The sequence below is a fragment of the Pteropus alecto genome, unplaced genomic scaffold (assembly GCF_000325575.1).
Source record: "Pteropus alecto unplaced genomic scaffold, ASM32557v1 scaffold24, whole genome shotgun sequence".
NCBI lineage: Eukaryota > Metazoa > Chordata > Mammalia > Chiroptera > Pteropodidae > Pteropus > Pteropus alecto.
Window position 1 is genome coordinate 12,852,732 of NW_006439192.1, and position 18,589 is coordinate 12,871,320.

General features: G+C 33.3%; 1 protein-coding gene and 2 pseudogenes across 1 annotated transcript in view; all 3 read right to left on the bottom strand.

The window, feature by feature from the left end:
• The window catches only part of GPM6A (glycoprotein M6A), a 246,269-nt gene that overhangs the window by 51,231 nt on the left and 176,449 nt on the right, over positions 1 to 18,589 (bottom strand). The gene's annotated exons all lie outside the window — the stretch shown is intronic.
• LOC102893432 lies at positions 15,238 to 15,814 on the bottom strand (annotated as a pseudogene).
• LOC112483365 lies at positions 17,335 to 17,453 on the bottom strand (annotated as a pseudogene).

Below are 18,589 nucleotides of genomic sequence, written 5' to 3' on the forward strand. Positions count from 1 at the left end.
AATGGCTTGTGAAGTTCTCCAATGATGTGTTCTATGTAAATTCTCACATTTCCCCCTTGCATCCAAAGTGGAAGCAAGGGTCCTGAACATCACAGTTGAATTCAAGGGAAGAAAGCAAAGTAAAACATTAAATGTGACTGGAAAAGTGTAACGCTACACTTTTTACAAAGTGTACCACTATACTTTTTACAAAATTTAACTTCGTAATGCTAAATGTGGCCATCCATAATAAAGATATAACAGTTACAAACATTTTATGCTTCAAAAGGAATAACAGTAGCATTCGTAGTTATAGAAAATATTAAATAATATAGAAAAGAAAGACATTAATGAAAGATTTTAATCCTCTCCCTTTCCTTGATAGATTGAGTAGGGAAAAAAAAATAGATAAGTGTACAGAATACATAAACCACATAAGGTAAACACATACCCACAAAAAACAAAACAAAACAAAACCTAAAATGATAATATACTTTTCCTTCAAGAACCTATGGACTAATTGTAAGATATGCTTTTTCTAATATGTAAATATTGGAAGAATGTAATTATAGGAGTTAGGACTGAATATGGGTTTGCGAGATAGGTGAGTCAATGAAGAAAATGATGATAGGGACATTCTGGGCAACAGTTACATGATGAGCAAATGCAAGCAGGAGAGTGCGAGGTCGAAAAAGTAACTGGATCGAGAAGCATGTACTTGTTTACATTGATAAGGGAAGAGGAATTTGGCCGGAAATGGAGCATACATTTTGTGCATTGAGAAGTTTCCCAGTTATCTAATGGGCACTTGGGTGTCCTTGCAGGTTATTGAGTTGATAGTAAATGAGGTTAGTCATTTAGTTAGTTGGTGTAAAACGTATTGGAGAAAAAAGAATCGAAATAAAGATAAGAGGATTAGAATATTATTACTAAATATAGAAATTATCAAATATATACTACCAAGGAATGAAAGCTTATGGTAAAGTGGTAGCAATTGGAGAATAAATGAAAGAGAATAAATAAATGAGAGAAAAAAATGGCAGGACACAATGATAGGCTGAAAAACGAAGGCATCAATGTTGAATCCCAGATTTCAACTGCAGGGAAATGGTTGTAACACTGACAGGAATAGAAAATGTATGAAAAGAAGAAAGATATGAATTATAGGAAAAGATACTGAGCTTTGATCATTGATATTTTTGCATTATTACTTCCTTCCTCCTAATTGAATAATGTAGTTTTCAGATGCAGAATTTTCAAACTGAACTCTTCACATTAAATTTGGATCACTTGGTCTCTAAAAGTGCTGTGTTTGGCTAACATTAGCCTACTGTTTTCAGCAGAATGTGAAACTCTTCATTTTTCCCAGACTTCTCCACTGTCTCTCCCTTTACGTCCAGCTGTCCCAGAGGCTTGTGTTATCTGCTACTCTAGTCTAAGGAGTTTTGACCCATGGAAGTTTCTAGAAAATATAAAGATGTTATGGTAAAAGCATAGATAAAAATAAAATAATTAAAAGTAACAATAACATGACATCCTGCTCAGCATACCCTTTGGGCATTGCTTTGTTCACAGAACTTTTCTATGATGTAGAATGGAATTATTATCTAAAATTATAGAAGAACGAAACTGATGATGACATTAAAGTGCATAACCTGTCTAAATATTAAATATTATTTTACAATGCATTTGATTGTACCTTAAAAGGTTTGTTTTATTGGAGGAGCTTTAAAATTTTTTATTTTGTTTTTAATTTAGCCTTTACTGATATAATATATGTATGGAATTTAGCAGAGAATCTTCTAATAGAAGAGAAGCTCTTTTTCTTATTATTAGCTTGAAAACACTCTTGCTATATTGATGTTTAATGTGCCACTGTCATTTTTTATTCTCCAAATTTAGAGGTTTTTTAGTATATTTTTGTTCTCTATTACATTGACTTTTATTCAAATTTAAGTTACGCAGCCCATAATTCAAAAATATAATGAGAATAGTATAGAAGATTCAAATATAATACAAAGTAAATTTGTCTGCTGTCTATCATATAGGATAGTTCACAAATTAAATTCATATACTATTTTCTACCTTTATAATTTTAATGAAATAAATGCTTTACAGTTCATTAGACTAGATATAAATCTCAAAATCATAATTCAGTTTGTCAATATGAAAGATATAAGTAAAACAATTAACTTTTATAGTAAAGTATTTCATAGGGATACTACCAAATTTATCTTCGTGTATCATATCATGATTTAAAATATCCTGCCTTTTTTCCTAACATAACTAGAGCACAGCTGAGTTTTCAAAGCAATAGTGTGCTTAGTTGAATTAATTTCTATTTCTGTACCTATAGAAAAACACCACTGAAAGTCTCTTATTAAAATTTTAAATATTTTTCTTTCCTTTTTCCAGAAGTGTTGTTCCCATATTATAGAAAATACAATCTAAATGTATCTTAATAAATATTGTTGCATTTATGGCTTCAGGCAGATTTTAAAAAGCATGTTAAGCAAAGTGAAATAAGACAGGCAGAGAAAGACAAATACTGCATAAACTCACTTATATGTCAAATTTAAAAACAAACAAAACCAAACTCATAGAAAAAGAGATGAGATTTGTGGTTATCAGAGGCGTTGGGGGGGAGGGCAGAGGAATTGGAGGAAGGGAGTTGAAAGGTACATCGTTCCAATTATGATATAAATATGTGCTAAGGATGTAATGTACAACATGTAGTTGAAAATACTACATAGTACATAGGAAAGTTGTTAAGAGAGTATGTCCTAATAGTTCTCATCACTAGAAGATTTTTTTTTTCTTTTTCTTGTTCCTATATGAGTTTTTTTTTTCTTTTTCTTGTTTCTATATGGATGTTAATTAAACCTATTGTGGTCATTACAAGATATATGTAAATCAAACCATCAAGCTGTGCACTTTAAACTTGTATCGTTTATGTGTCTACATAGTTAATTTACTAAGGTAATTATCCTAAAGCTTTATATTTTTTAGTTGTCATTCTATGCGTTGACTTTAGAATTTTGTATCTATGAATGAAATTCCAAAGCACTGTTATAATTTCCAATGCAGAGAAGTAAGAAAACACAAAAATTAAAATAAAAAAAAGTTACCTTAATTTTATGTAAGAAAAAATCTCCCCATTGCTTCTCAATTTTAGTTGAAATTGAAAGAAATAAAAATGCTCAAATCAAAAATGTACAAATTGCAGAAATTCTATACTAGATTTTACCGAAGAAAATGAAATAGTACTACATGACATTATGCCATCAGAATCATTGACAGATAATTTGCTTGAAATTTGTGAAAGATCCTTTCAAAGGATGCTTATTTACAAAACTCGAAGCAGTACTCGGCTTTAAAAAAGCAATCTAGCAGACTTAAAAACAAAATACTACCAAAGCAGTTAGTTCTCTCATGGTGGGAAATCTACAATGTTAGAGATGAGCATAGCCAATAATCTCCTAAAGTTGCACATGAAAAAACATCATTAAATTTAATGGAGAAATATAGGCAAATACAAAGTCATCTTGCCTGTATTCATTCAATATCATAAACTTTTGGTTACAAATCTATGAGAGAGATAAGAAATAGGACAATTTCTGGTCTTTTTAATTAAATAACTAATTTGTCAGAGTATTGTGAGCAGGCCCATAGGGAAAATGCTAAATGAATGTGGCCTGGTTTACTATGGCTTTGTGTATAACAGTTGATTGATTAGAAAACCCATCACCTGGAGGTATACTATATAGCATGTCACTAATTATCCACTCATTTTTTCCATTAATGTCAGTATAGAATTATAAAAACTTTTAACAGTATCTAGAAAATATTTTAAATAATTTCAGTTAATCTTACTTTTTACATACTTCACATAAAAAGGAAGCAACTATACACTAATTTAATTAATTATTAATCATCATAAATAAAAGCATAATATTAAGTTATAAGTATGTACTTAGAACTATTGGGTAGAGTTAAAACGTGAATCCATGAAAATGAATTATAGTGATTTTCCTATAAGTGTCTAAGAGAACAATGAAGGCTTTTCCATTAAAAACACAAATTAAAAGTGATCCATCACCAACCAAATCGAACCAAAAGTATTAACAAAACTTCATTGAAAAGATTTTTGGCAGGTGCTAATTTGAAAAGAACATAGAGTATCTGAAGCTATAGTCCATGGTTTCATTTTCCAGGTTTTTTATTTATTGTTCTTGTGACTTTGTACATTTACTTTGCCATAGTGTCAGTTCCTAATCTGTCAAATGTAGACAAAGATGAAAATCACCACCACCATTGCCATCTCAATCACCTTGTTGTGGTATAAGCTTCCATACCCACAAAAAGTTATATTTCCTCATATCATTTTTTATAATTTCTTCATTTTTAGTTCCTCTCAACGTCCCAATTGTCTTCTAATTCTGAGGAGCTCATCACGAATTGCCCTTAATTTAGGTTAGCATAATGAAAGCTGTCGGTGCACTCAACAGATTGCATTTCACCCAGCCCTTCACTTAGCTGCAGGATAGCTCAGCTTGTGATCTGCAGTGCTTGCATCTCTTTCTCTCAAGGTGTCTGCAGTCCCGCAGATGCTCTGTCTGCCAATGGGGCGAGTTCAAGGAAATTAATGTCCACCTGAGAACGCCCTCATCCAATGACTGAGAGAAGCTAAGTACAAACATCCCAGTTTCTCTCCTGGGATAAGATAACTTTATAGGTGTGAGATTGACATCGGTTCCAAGTGTTCCCTTGACTAAATAAGGTCTCAACTGTTTGAAATGATCCCTGGCTTGATAATGCATGCTTTATCATTTTCCTTACTTTCCTAAACTTTATTAGCTCCCTCAGTTTCCCATTCCCCTAGTCATATTTCCTTTGCATCTCAAATATCAAATCAAACCTTAAATCTCTGCACCAGAGGCAGTTTCTGGGGAAACTCAATTTATAACAGTGACCATAAGTTCCCATTTGCCGAAACAATCTCAGCTTAATTATTAATAGTATCTACCTTCATTCTTCAGTGTTCTAGTTTGGATGACAAATTATATGGTCAACTTATTCTAAGAAATACAGAAACCATCAGATTCCAGCACTCTCTCCTTTCTCGTGGCAATCATTCAGATCTGCCAGTGCCTTCACTCTTGACCATTCTGATTTTCTTCTACTTCAGAAGTGAAAATCCCTTCACTATTGACAAGTGAGATCACTCTACTTAAAGTTAATTCCTCTCCTCCTGATATCTATGGGCTCTCTTTTTTAAAATTTTTATTAGGTTGACATTAGTTAATGAAATCCAGTAAGTTTCAGGTGCACAACTCAATAGTAAGGCATATATATATTGTGTGTTCACTGCTCACAGTTAGATTTCTTTCTGTCACCACATATTTGACCGCTTTCACCCCATCTACCTCCCTCGATTTTTTCTGTTTTTCATGCACATTCAACTTCTTCTCCCCTGGATTTCCCATTGGCTTCTGAATATTCTTACATCTTTTATATTTAAAAAATAAAAATGTAAAAAGCTCTCCCTTATTTTGACATGTCTAGTAGCTACAGTATGGCCGCTGTCCTAGTCCACTTCTCCCTTTCACAGACAAATTGCTTCTGATTGCTGCTTACGTATTTGTCTTTTTGTCATCTCCACTTTGCTCTACAAATAACCTCTCCAGTTAGCTTCCCACTGCATCACTACATTGAAACTGTTTTCTCACGATTTCCTATGCTCATTAATATACAGAATTCAATACCCATCTAAGCTGACACTGATTACCCCTCCCTCCCTCCTGATAATGGTTTTATTTGGGCTGCAAGATCCAACAGTTGTCTGATTTCTTGTCCCAGTATCTGGAATGCACACACACACACACACACACACACACACACACTCTGCACTTTCATTTTTACCTATTTAACTTCTATACCTCTTATGATCTCTCCACTTAATGAATGGTTACTTCATAAAATAACCTTCTCTGATCCTCCTGACAAGGTCATTTCACTCTAGAATGTGGTCTCCAGCATGTATTTGACTCTTTAACATTGCTCTGCACAAGGTAAGGTATAGCAGGTTTTTGCTCAATGTTGTATATTTAGTGCCCAACATAAAGCTTAACACCAACCAGATGCCCAAGAAATATTTGTTAAATGAACAGTTAAAGAATCTGAAAGGCACTCTCCTGAGGGTCAATGTTAGTTATTATAACTTGTTTCTGTTCTCAAGAATGCAGCCTAAATGATTCTGTTAAAAAATTAGATCACACGTCCCTCTTCTTAAAACCCTTCAATGGCTCTTTGGTAGACTCAGAGTTAACAGCCAAAGTCCTATATGAAGGTCAGAGGCCTCATAATTTCAACATCCGTTACCTTCCCAACCTTCTCTTTGACTGACATAATGCTCACTCACTCAGCTCTGACTCCACTGCCTTGTTGCTCCTCAAACATGACAGGAAGGCTCTTGTCTTGAGATTTTTGTACCAGCTGTTCCTTATGCTTCTAATGCTCTTCCCTCAGATATATCTACATAGCTTGTTCTTTCGCCTCTTCAAGTGTTATTTTTTCCTGTAGGGCCTATCTTGTTTATCTTTTCTAAAGCTGATATTCCCCATTCTTGTCTTTTTTTCTATAGTAATTATTGCCTTCAAGTATACCTCTAGTATAATAAATTCCATATTTGTATGTTTCTAGAATGTTAGATCCATAGAGACTTCTTGTCTGCTTTGTTCACTGCTTATCTGCAGAACCTAGGACAGTGCCTGCCATATACTACATGCTAAATACATATTTGTAGATCAAATAAAAAATCATTACCATCAGATTAGTCTTCTTTTCTAGCTACTGAGGTGAGAATAAGAGTCGTAACTAATAAATGCTATGTAAATTAAATATATATTTTTAGAAAAATAATAAGAATTTCTCTTGCTAATTGTCATTGCAAGCCTGTCAATTATACTATAGTCAATAAAATCAAATGTTTACCTGCTCTTTCTAACAATGAGAAAAATAAGACCCCAGATAAAAGAAACCAAGACTTTATTTACAGAATTCACAGATTTGCATATAAACATAAGACAATACAGATGTGATAATAGGCACATTTGCAGGACAATTACAATGCATGGGGAGCTGGAATAGAAGGCGCATACTACAGGCTGGAAAGCTAGACTTTGATATTTAATTTGGTACTCTTCCATAATCTTTGCAAATCATAGAACATGCACTTCAAATTGCCTTAGTCTTATTTTCATGTATAATAAAAGATCATGCTGGATATTGGATGGAACTGGACTAGGCATCAGAAATGTTAAACAGAGTGGGAGTAGAAAACTGATAGATCTGGCTTGAAATGCTAGGCCAGCCACTTACAGGAGTGTGGATTTAAACCAGCTACTTGCCCTTTCTGAAACTCAGTTATTTTTCTTATATAAAACACCCACCTCAGAGGTTTTTTTTTTTTTTTTATAGTATAAAATGTAAGTGACAATAAAATTTACTTTCCAATTCAGGGCGCTTGTGAGAATAAAAGAGGAGAAGATTTTTTAATTATTAAGACTGGACAATAAGCAATAATTGAGATTGCTCTGGGTAGACTGTCCTGAGAAACTGATATATGGTCACCCCAATTAAATGAAACTATGAATCTGAAAAAATCTGGCATCGATCATGTGTTCAACAAATATTTGTTCGAAGAGAGATTCAAATTACAGGCTACAACTGATATACATTACTTAATTTTGAGTTAGTCACTTAATTTTCAAATGCTACCATGTCCATACCTTTTAAAAGAGCGGTATAGATTCTCCTGTGTGTGTGTGTGTGTGTGTGTGTGTGTGTGTGTGTGTGTGTGTGTAATGCACTTTTTTTTCATTAAGTTTATCTATACAATATGAAGTAGCAAGGGATTTTGGAGGATTTATATTGGTTTCAGTAAATGACACATTTATATTACAGCTGATAAGAAATAGTCTATACTGTATTTTCAAAAGTTATACAAATAAAGAGAATCATTCGACATGACATTAGCACCCTCGTGTAACTAACTTAAACACTTAATATTGCCATTTAAGGTTGCCTTGCACTAGCAGATATTAGGGGAGTTTATTGTAATCTCTGTATAATATTCCTTCATATAATTTTGAAGGTTATCATTAACTTGTCATTTATTTCAGAGAAATATTATGAAGTACTAGGACTTACATTTGTATAGGGATTTGCATTTTGAAGAGATTTCCCATCTCTTAAGCCAATTGCTTCACAAGGATTTCTATGTTATCATCTGTATTTTTTAACCTGAGGAAACTCAGCCATAGAGATATGAACTGATTTGCCTAAGGCCACAAAGACTGCACTGGCAGAACTAAGAAATAAGCCAGATCTATCAAGTGTCAGACCCATGTTAGGGACACGCAATAAAATGATGAGTGAAACTGACACGCTACTTCCCTCTTGAAGCTTATAGCCCAGTGGCAAAAATGGTTTTTCACTGAATAACATCACCTCTTTATGAAAAAAGAGGCTGCTTGTGAAAGACATAAAAACATTGAGAAATAAAGCTATTTAGTTTATTTTTAAAAGTAAACTCAATTAGCCTTTGTTGTTGCTGTTGTCTTACCTGGTTGGGGAGAGATATTCCTTTATTAGAGAGTTGACGATCTATAACTTTCCTCCACAAAGCAGATGTTTCTCACAAGTCAGCCTGTGCTCTTTATTTCACTCACCCGATACCTAATTCATTCATTCTATGTCAAGGAGATCATGAAAAGAATAGGGTGGATACAAAGATCTAGATTAATTGTACCTGTGTAGTTTTTTAGCTTGATTGCACGTTTAAGAGTAGTGAGTGGGTACATAGCATAGGCACTTAATTTTGCTTTAAAGGAAACTTAAACTATCTTTAAAATGGCATTTTAATTCCAATTTGAGAATTAGTTTAATTTAGAAGATTAGAATGTTGTCATCCATTATATAATATTAATGACACTCTTATTTAAACTTTCATCCACATCTAAATTCCTATAGAGTATGTCAAGTTTAATGTTTTGTCATACTCAAAATTTCCCAAAGTGAACTTTTATCGTCTTCTTCAAATTGACTGTCATTATTCCAAGCTTAAAAAATTAAAATGTATTTTGACTAAATTCTTCTCTTTTGTTGCCTGCAGTCAGTCCGAAGCTAGGTTGTTTTATTATTTTTTGACAAAGCCTTTTTCCTTTAATTCAACATTCCTTGCCATTTTAGCTTGTGACTCTTCAATTCTTACTAAAATTTATGCTCAAAATTACATTCCATTCTCTTGCCTCTATTGTTCTTTCCTCGTACACATCCAAATACTTATCCACTAATTGACTTCAGCATCTTCTATTGATCATTTCCCTACGCAGAAGGGGCAGTGAACCTGTGTTTCATCTGTGAGTGCCAATCTTCTTTGTTACTTTTCAAGGTTCTTCAACTTATGTTAAATTATTTTGAATGTAGTCAGTTCCTTACTTAAAAAAAAGGTATTGTAATATTTGCAGTAGTTAAACTATGCCTTATTCTGTTTATGTAATTTGAAATTTTAACTTTTTGACAGCCATTTCTTGATCCAGGTGATACCTTTAAGAATAATTTTTTTATAAGAACTTCTTCACGCTACATGTGCTTTTCAATAAGCCAATAAGCAATTATTGAATGCTTCCTTTATAAATGTCATGAAACAATGTTTATCTTTGTTCAGAACAATGTAATCTATTTTATTTTTTATATGAGTCACTTACCACAACTTATAATAAATTGTTTTTAGAGTATGCCCTTCTGGAGTTTTCCATTATTTCAGTATATTTTGTATTTCTAAAATCTAGAATTAATAGCAATGCTTATTTTTTCTGGCAAAAAAAAGAAAAAAAATATGTATATATATATTCTAGGCACTTACAGTGTGAAGAGGGGTTAAACAGGAAAACTAAAAATAAATGGACTTAGATTTTCAGAATTTAAAAATCTTAGAGATCATATGAAAAGAAAATTGACTATAGCTACATTCAGATTCGGTCCTACATTCTGTCTAATTTGGGAACCAAGAAGAAGGAGTTGTTATTCCTAATTATTGTTATTAAGTGGTCCATTCTTAGTCCCCAAGGACAAATACACTAATCAAGCTGTGAATGTAATGAATGTACATATGATACCACTGTAAGTTTTTTCACGGATAAAAATTATTAACCAAAAGTAGAACACAAGTTACGAGCCTATATTACAAATAACCATCAGAACTATTTATAAGTCTGAGAACATAAATGGGTCTGGAAAATAAACATAGTGTGCATAAAGTCATTTAAAAATAGAACTGCATAAAAATATAAAGACAGTCACACCTCTTTCTAAACTCAATCTGGTGGATTTCACTCATGAGTTCCCTGAGCCTAAAAGAACGTTGTCTTATAGAAAAGATTCTTAGAAGAAGGTATCTATGAATATGAATAAACTAACTTAGAGTCTTGACATATTAGGCTTTTATCTTGCTTATTTTCGACCATCCTTGCTTAGATTGACCATCCTGCTAGCAATCGATTGTCTTCTGGTACACCAAATAGTAAAAAAAATTATTATTCTTATTATTTTAATATCTTTAAAAATAATTAAAATGCTGCAGTAAAGGACATTTTTTCTCTATAAAATTAGTTTTATTTATGTTGTTGAAATAAAAATAAATCTTAAATAATATCCCAAAACAGCTAAATTTACCAAGTGAAAACTTATAGCGAAACATAACCTTCAGATTTATCTTAACAAGTATGCTTATTAGCATCCTTGTATAAAATCACTTTTTAAAAGATAGTTATGGACTAATAGTAATAACAAAAAACAAGCACAGATGTACAAATTACATTAATTATTAGATAAATTTGCATATTGTTTTTGTGAGGAAAGAGTTCTGGTATTCATGGAGTTTAGAATAAAAAATGTTATAGGTAAAACTTTCATAAAATAAAAATGCTTTTTCTTTAAAGTAAATTTAATATCAAGTGCCTGATTTATGATAAAATAGTTGCAAATATTAATTATTTAAAAAATTATCTTATCCTCACACTGACTTCAGGACAAATTTTACTGCATTTTTTTGTATAAATGCAGAATGAGAAAGCAGAAGGAGACTCTTTTAATATCTGGTGAAATAAGTGCCTGTTACAAGCTTATTTATTGCAAATGCTATCTTCATTTTTAAAATTTAGGACCAAAAAAGTAAAGCATGGACAAAAAGTTTTAATCAATATTTAACAGCATTTACTGAATACCTGGTGTATACTGAGTACTTATCTTTGCATAAGTAAGACTTTATCCATTTTCAAGGTGCTCATAAGCCAGTAAGAAACAACACTAATGACTTCTGCTACTGGTACCCTGACCTGAGAGCTCCAACGCATCAGATTTCATCCCATTTCTTACCTTTTCACTTGGCGTTCCTCTGCCTTGAATGCAATACCCAGATTTCTTCCTGGCTCGGCCCCTGACATTCTTCATGTCTTTGTTCAAATGTGACCTTCTCAGTGAGAGTGTCCCTGTCACCTCCCTCCAGTTAAATTGTAAACCCTCTAACACCTCGGAACTACCTATTCCTCTTTCCATGCTTAACTGTTTTTTAACTTTGCAGTTATCTCTTTTTAATCGCCTACTTCTGTCTTTCTCTTACCACCACAATGTCAGTTGAGGGAACAGAGATTCTTGTCTCTTGTTTACTGCTATCCCGTAGCAGCATCTGGGACACTCAGGACCAGTTAAGTCTAACAAATGTTGGGCAGCAAAGGAGGGCTTTTTAGAGAAGGTGATATTTTCAATGAGTTTCCGAGGAAATCCATCCTGGCAGGTAGCCTGGGGTGACATTTTCTAGGGTGGAAACAATGTAGGATTTTAACCTCCTTTCCTTCCCCTGAGATCGCCAAAAGCAACCTAGAAAACCCTCTGTTGACTACTTTTAACCACATCAACAAAATTTTCTCAAGTTATCACTGACATTGCTTTATGAAATGTGTGGGATTCTGCTGCAAATGCCAAAAAAAAAAAATCATTGGAATATTCTTTCACTCATTTAACAAATATTTATTGAGTAGCATTGTCCTAATCATTTTAGTAACACAAAGATCCCTGCTCCCATGGGCCTTACAACCTGGAGTATGGGAAAGAGAGTTAACCGAGTATGCATATTTGAGGGAAGAATGTCAAAAGTAGAGGAAACAGCTCCAGCAATGAGCTAAGTAGTTAATCCAAAGAGCAAGACACTCCCTGTTGCTGGACCAAGAGCATGAGGAGAGTGGTATGAGATGAGGCTAGGGGAGTTATGACAGCAGGTTGTAAGTGGCCTTGAAGCCATCATAGGAACATTGGCATTTACTTGGCATGAAATGGGGAGAGAATGAAAGGTATTAAGCAGAAAGAGACACAATCTAACATTTTTAAAGGATTGGTCTGGCTGCACTGCTGAAATGAATGTGGACTGGTCTAGGGTGGCAGCAGCGGTGGTGGTGTGAAGAGGTTATATATGCATGCATTTGCACGTAGATCATAGGATTTAATTATGAAATAGATAAAAGGATAGAAAAGAGAGTCCAATGATTTTAACCTGAGCAAACCAAAGGGTGCATTTGCCATCAACTGAGATAGGAAACTGATGGGTGGGGAGGTTGCAGGAAATAGTGAATTCTGTTCAGGTTTGTGTTATCTATAATACATCTTGTGGAGATGTCAGGTAAGCCATTACATGAATGAATCAAGAGTCTGTGGGAGAGAATTTGTTTGGAAAAATGTAACAGGATACACAGTGCTGGAGATAAAAAAGTTAGACTTACTTCCACCTTCAGGAATCTCACAGTATGGCAGGAAAGCAATGTTTTATCATCACATTCCTAAGTATGCCAGTCTTTTAGAACTAACCAGGGCATAAGCCTCTGCCATTAGTAATGGTGTTCAACTGCAATAATTGATGAGACTTGTTAGAAAGAGGTAATCATTGCTGATCAGGATGATAGCAATCTTTCCTTATGAAATAAAAATAATTTTTTTCTTTGGAGGAACAAACTATTTTGATAGGCTCCAAAAAATAATCTAGAAATTTGTCACTATAAAATCAATGATGACATTTTAGCCTGGGTATATTCAAATGTAAAGATTCTTTCTGCCCCCTTGGAGGAGGGGGAAGAATAGAAGCACACAGTCTACAAGCTCCTGACCCAACCTTTGGCCCGCCATCAGGTTACTAGGCCTTTCCAATACTGGGGGTGTGATGAAAGCTTACTTAATTTAAAAATTGCTGCACGAGGGAATAACTTGGTAAATGAAAGTCCTTATCACTGACCCAGGCATATAGGAAACATTCAATAAATATAGTCATTATTTACGTTTTACAGAGTTCAAAGTAGACTTACAAAAGTCTATAGCAATTGGGAAGGCTGTGATGAACGAACTCCATGACCATTGACAGCTGAAAAGTATATGTAAAATTGAAATAAAGCTCTTTTATAAAAACTTTTCAAGTCCTATTTCCTATTTGGCATCATTTTAGCCAAAAGAAATGAATACAAAGAGGGATCAGCTACTTTAAAGTTTAGCTACCGAGAATAATTAGATTCTAAAAAATGTAACAATTAGAGGAAATAAAATAAAATTGTGAGCTAAAATGTTTATTTCTAATAGGTAAGTAAAATTTTAATTTTTAATACATTTGAATCTGTTTACCATAACATTTAAAATTATACTGAATTTCTATTATATCACAAAGTAATTAACTCTTTAACTTCTATATATTCAGCAGTCAATTTAGTAAATTATACTACTTTTAATTATCAACTTAGTATTGTCTTATTTCTATCAACATTCTTGTATCTTAATGCACATAATAAATTCTGCATTTATGAAAGTTATCAGCCTATGATGAATATATTATACTAGTACTTGCAATCTTATTTTTAAAAAAACTACATAAAAATAAAGGATAACGACTCAACAAAATAGGCAACTACTCTTTCACAAAGTATACTAGCCAGAAAGAATTGACATCTGTCATTCAATGAAAAAAATAACTAATATGTTCTCCTCTTTTGGCATTAATAGTAATTTCCCCAACTTGTACACCTATATTATTAACACACATTACCTTGAAATTTGGGTAAAGACACATGCAAACGAGAAATAGTTATTATTCCCTCTATATATTCCCTTACAACTGTAAAGTGGCTGCTTAAATCACCTTCTTTGGTTCCAAAAGACAAGATATAAGAAGCATTCTATGGAAAACATGACAAAGCTATTTTCAACTCTGTCTTCAAAATAATTCAGTTATGGTTCCTAATAGCTATTTGGTAAATAAAGTGGCTTGTGTGCACAGAGTCAGAGTAACACAGGCACATCACTTACCATTTATATGTATCTATTATCCATTTTTAAAGTTAGCTAGGAGGGCTCCTTTACAATACTGCTTATGAAAACTGAACAACAAATGTTAGAAAGAAAACCCGGTACAGATTACTAAGTTCAACTCCAACTCCATCTACATCACTCTCATTTTTTGTTAGGGAAATAAATTTAAAAAATGACCATAAGAAACTTAGGTAACTTTTTTTCCCATGGTCTCAGAGCTCTCAAGGAAAAGGCAGAGCAGGAATTCAAACCCGTCCCCATGCTGCTGTTTCACATTCATAGAACCTAAACTACTTGAGAGCAAACATCAGTCTTTTCTAAATATTTACATAATATAAATATCTATATATTTATCTGAAATGCTTACTGAATGAATAAATGAATAAATGAAAATGCAATCTGTGTGAATTCTCAATATTTAAGCTCAAGCACAATTCCACATATTTTATTTTAAAATAAATCAATATTGCACCTCTTTGAAAAATTAAGCATTGCTATTTTAAGAGGAATTAGTTTTATGACGTTCCATAATCAAGTAAAAAAAATAGAAAGTGTCTTATTCAAGAATTATGTAAATAAAATATATGTAGGCAAACAGAATTTATCTCTGGAAGAATGAGCACTGAAATCCAAATTCAAGATATGACATTATTTAGGAAATAAATAAGTCTCAACACTACTTCAATTGGTTTTTCTCTGGAGTGGGAAAATAGAAAATACTAATAAACAAATTCACCTTTAGCACTTAAGAATGAAGTGATGTAGCTTCTAGAAAAATGTTAAAAGTAGATGTCATCGATTTCTGTTTTTGTTTTTTTTTATCGTTTTATTTTTGTTTACATATTTGCTTATCAATCACTGAATTTCTAGGCCAGATTCAAACCAAAGAGCCTTTATAAGTAGTTTATATTTTCTAGAACCAAGGTATGCTGCAAAGCCAGTCTGGAGCAAAATGAGAAATAGCATCTTTCTAAAGACAGGGTTAAAAATTCTGATCCAGTAGGTTAAGATGTTTCCTTTCTCTGATAGCTGGGCTGACGCATACCCAGCTGCTAGGCCACCATTCACAGGTATAGCCAAGAAAACGGTACAGACCACCAAAAACAAGACCAACAAATTCATTCCGTGTTACGGTACAGGTTTCACAATTCAAATCACCTGTATTCAATGGCAAACTTACAAAACCTTTGTGGGATGCGTTCGCTGTCAAAAATGACATCACTGCCATTGGTAGGCCTGCGGCTCTAGGAGCTTGTGTCACATCTAAGACGCGCCCCAAAAGACTGCCACAGAGAGCAGTATTAAGTCCAATATACGTTGTTCTATGTTCAAGTAGATCTCTTTCTGATTCTGGGAGTTGGTTAATTTTTCTGGTTTTTATATCAAAAATTTGTTTTTCCTTGACAGTATCATCTAGCTCATGATTTTCCATCTTGAGCCTTATGCTTTCCTCCCAGCAGTCAGAGCTTCCTCTGGTCTTTCTCTATAGCTAAGGCTCACTGCAACCTTTGCTCAAATCGCCTGGGCTCAGCCATCTTTGACTGACACATGACTTGGCTGGAACTCTATGTTTCTTAATAACTAGTTCTAAAAAGTGATGGCTGAACATTTTGTTTAAGGGGACAACATTCTGTACTCCCAGTTCAGATACTACTCCACTTATTTTAACCACAAACTTTCAATCCTTTTATTTAAAAATCTTAACAACCAACATGTTTTTTTTTCCTTAGTGCCAAGTTTCTTGTTTTGCAAATATGTTTAAGAAGCCAATCCATAGAGAAGTCATAAAGAAGAGGCATTTAAAGCAAGGCATTTTTAAATTATATATTAAAGAAATGCAAAGCCAATTAAAAGATAGTAAAAGAATCTTAATAATAATGCAAATATATGATTGGATGATGCTGACCTCCTAGGAATAGTTGATGCAACAGAAGATCAGCATCGCCATTCCTCTTTAAAAGGAGATAGCCCACTAATCAAAAAGTCTGAAACTATCCTCTGATTTTTAAAGGACTCCAGGCCAATAATGTCAATGATAGAGTTCACTTGGGCATCCATTGTTTTAAGAATATGGCGTGAGGTAGGAGGTGCGCTCAAATCCCAAAGTGCCTGTTGGCCACCCAGCTAGTTTGTTTACTGCTCATCATTGGCATTCACTGATGACTCTTGTGAAAATGTCAATGTGTCTTGTTGCCAGTATTACCATCTTGCTTTCATTGATGGCACTAACTTGAGATAACTCCTCCATATCTTTTCTTGAAACCATGCCAAACAAACTAAATGCAGACATTGAATCAGCAAGCAAAGACCTCAGCTTTCCTGTATTCTGCACAGTTTGTCTGAAGATGTTTGGAAAAGAAATGCTAAAAAGGTAAAATGAGACCAAAGAAATGGGCAAATAAAGGACTCAGAGATGAAATATTCAGCAACCTAGAACAAATTTTATTTTTTTATACTAGACAAGTAACATTTGATAATTAAATACAATGCAAACATAATTTTTTAAACTTTGCAAATTCTCCATTTAAAATTGAGCCATGTGCTCTTATTGTAAAAAATTTATATGCAGATAATTTGAGTAAGTCAAAGAAATCCCATGAATTTTCATTTCAGATGTATTCTACACTCCTACCCTCCCCACACACCATCTGCTATTTGTTTTAGACACAAAGTTATAGGTGGAGTGGATATTAGATTGATTTTTAAAACCTTAGTTTTAAAAACTCATGGCTCTTTTGCGATTCCATATAAATCTGATGATTTTTTGTTATATTTCTTTAAAAAATGCCATTGGGAATTAGGGATTGCATTAAATTTGTATATTGCTTTGGGTAATATGGCCATTTTAACTATGTTGATTCTTTCAACTATGAACACGGAATATCTTTCCATTTCTTTGTGTCTTCAATTTCTTTTATTTATTTATTATTTATTTATTATTATGTTTTTTTACACCTGCAGCACCTAGTCTTCCTAGGTGGTCTCCCACCCAAGAACTAACCAGGCCTGACCCTGCTTAGCTTCTGAGATCAGACGAGATCAGGCGCGTTCAGTGTGGCATGGCCGTAGACTTCTTCAATTTCTTTTAATAATGTCTTACAGTTTTCAGTGTATATAGGTACTTCACATGCTTGTTAAATTTATTCCTAGATATTTTACTCTCTTTGTTGCAATCGCAAAGGAAATTTTTTTCATTTCTTTTTCTGAAATTTCATTATTTGTATATAGGAATGCAATGGATTTTTGTACATAAATTTTGTATCCTGCAACTTTACTGTATTTGTTTATTGTTCTTAAGTTTTATGTGTGTGTGTGTAGTCTTTAGAATTTTCTATATAGAGAATCATGTCATCTGCAAAAAGTAACAATTTGACTTCTTCATTCCCAATTTGGATGCCTTTTATTTCTTTATCTTACTTGACTGCTCTAGCTAGGACTTTCAATACTATATTGAATTTGTACAGAATCACAAAAGACCCCAAATAGCCAAAGCAATCCTGAGAAAAAAAAGAACAAGGCCATAGGTATCATGCTGCATAACTTCAATTTATACTACAAAGTGACAATAATCAAAACAGCATGGTGTTGACAGAAAATCAGACACACAGACCAATGGAACAGAATTAAGAGCCCAGATATAAACCTACATATACATGGGCAAATCATTTTTGACAAAGGAGCAAAAACCATACAATGGAGAGAAAAAAGTCTCTTCAATAACTGGTGCTGGGAAAATTGGAAAGCCACAAGCAAAAGAATGAAATCTATCTATCACCATACACCAAAATTAGCTCAAAATGGATCAAACACTTAAACACAAGACCTAAAACAATAAATTGCATAGAAGACAACATAAATACTAAACTCATGGACCTTGGGTTTAGAGAGGATTTTATGAATTCGACCTCACAGGCAAAGGAACTAAAAGCAAAAGTAAGTGAATAGGGCTATATCAAATTAAAATCTTGCATAGCAAAAAAAAAAAAAAAAAAATTAACGGAAAAAAGAAGCAGCCAACGAAATGAGAGAAGATATTTGCAAACAACACCTCTTATCTCTGATAAGGGGCTGATATCCAAAATATATAGAGAACTCATACGACTCAACGACAAAAGTCCAATCCAATTAAAAAATGGGCTGAGGACCTGAACACTTTTTCTAAGAAGACATGTAAACAGCCAACAGATATATGAAAAGATGCTCAACT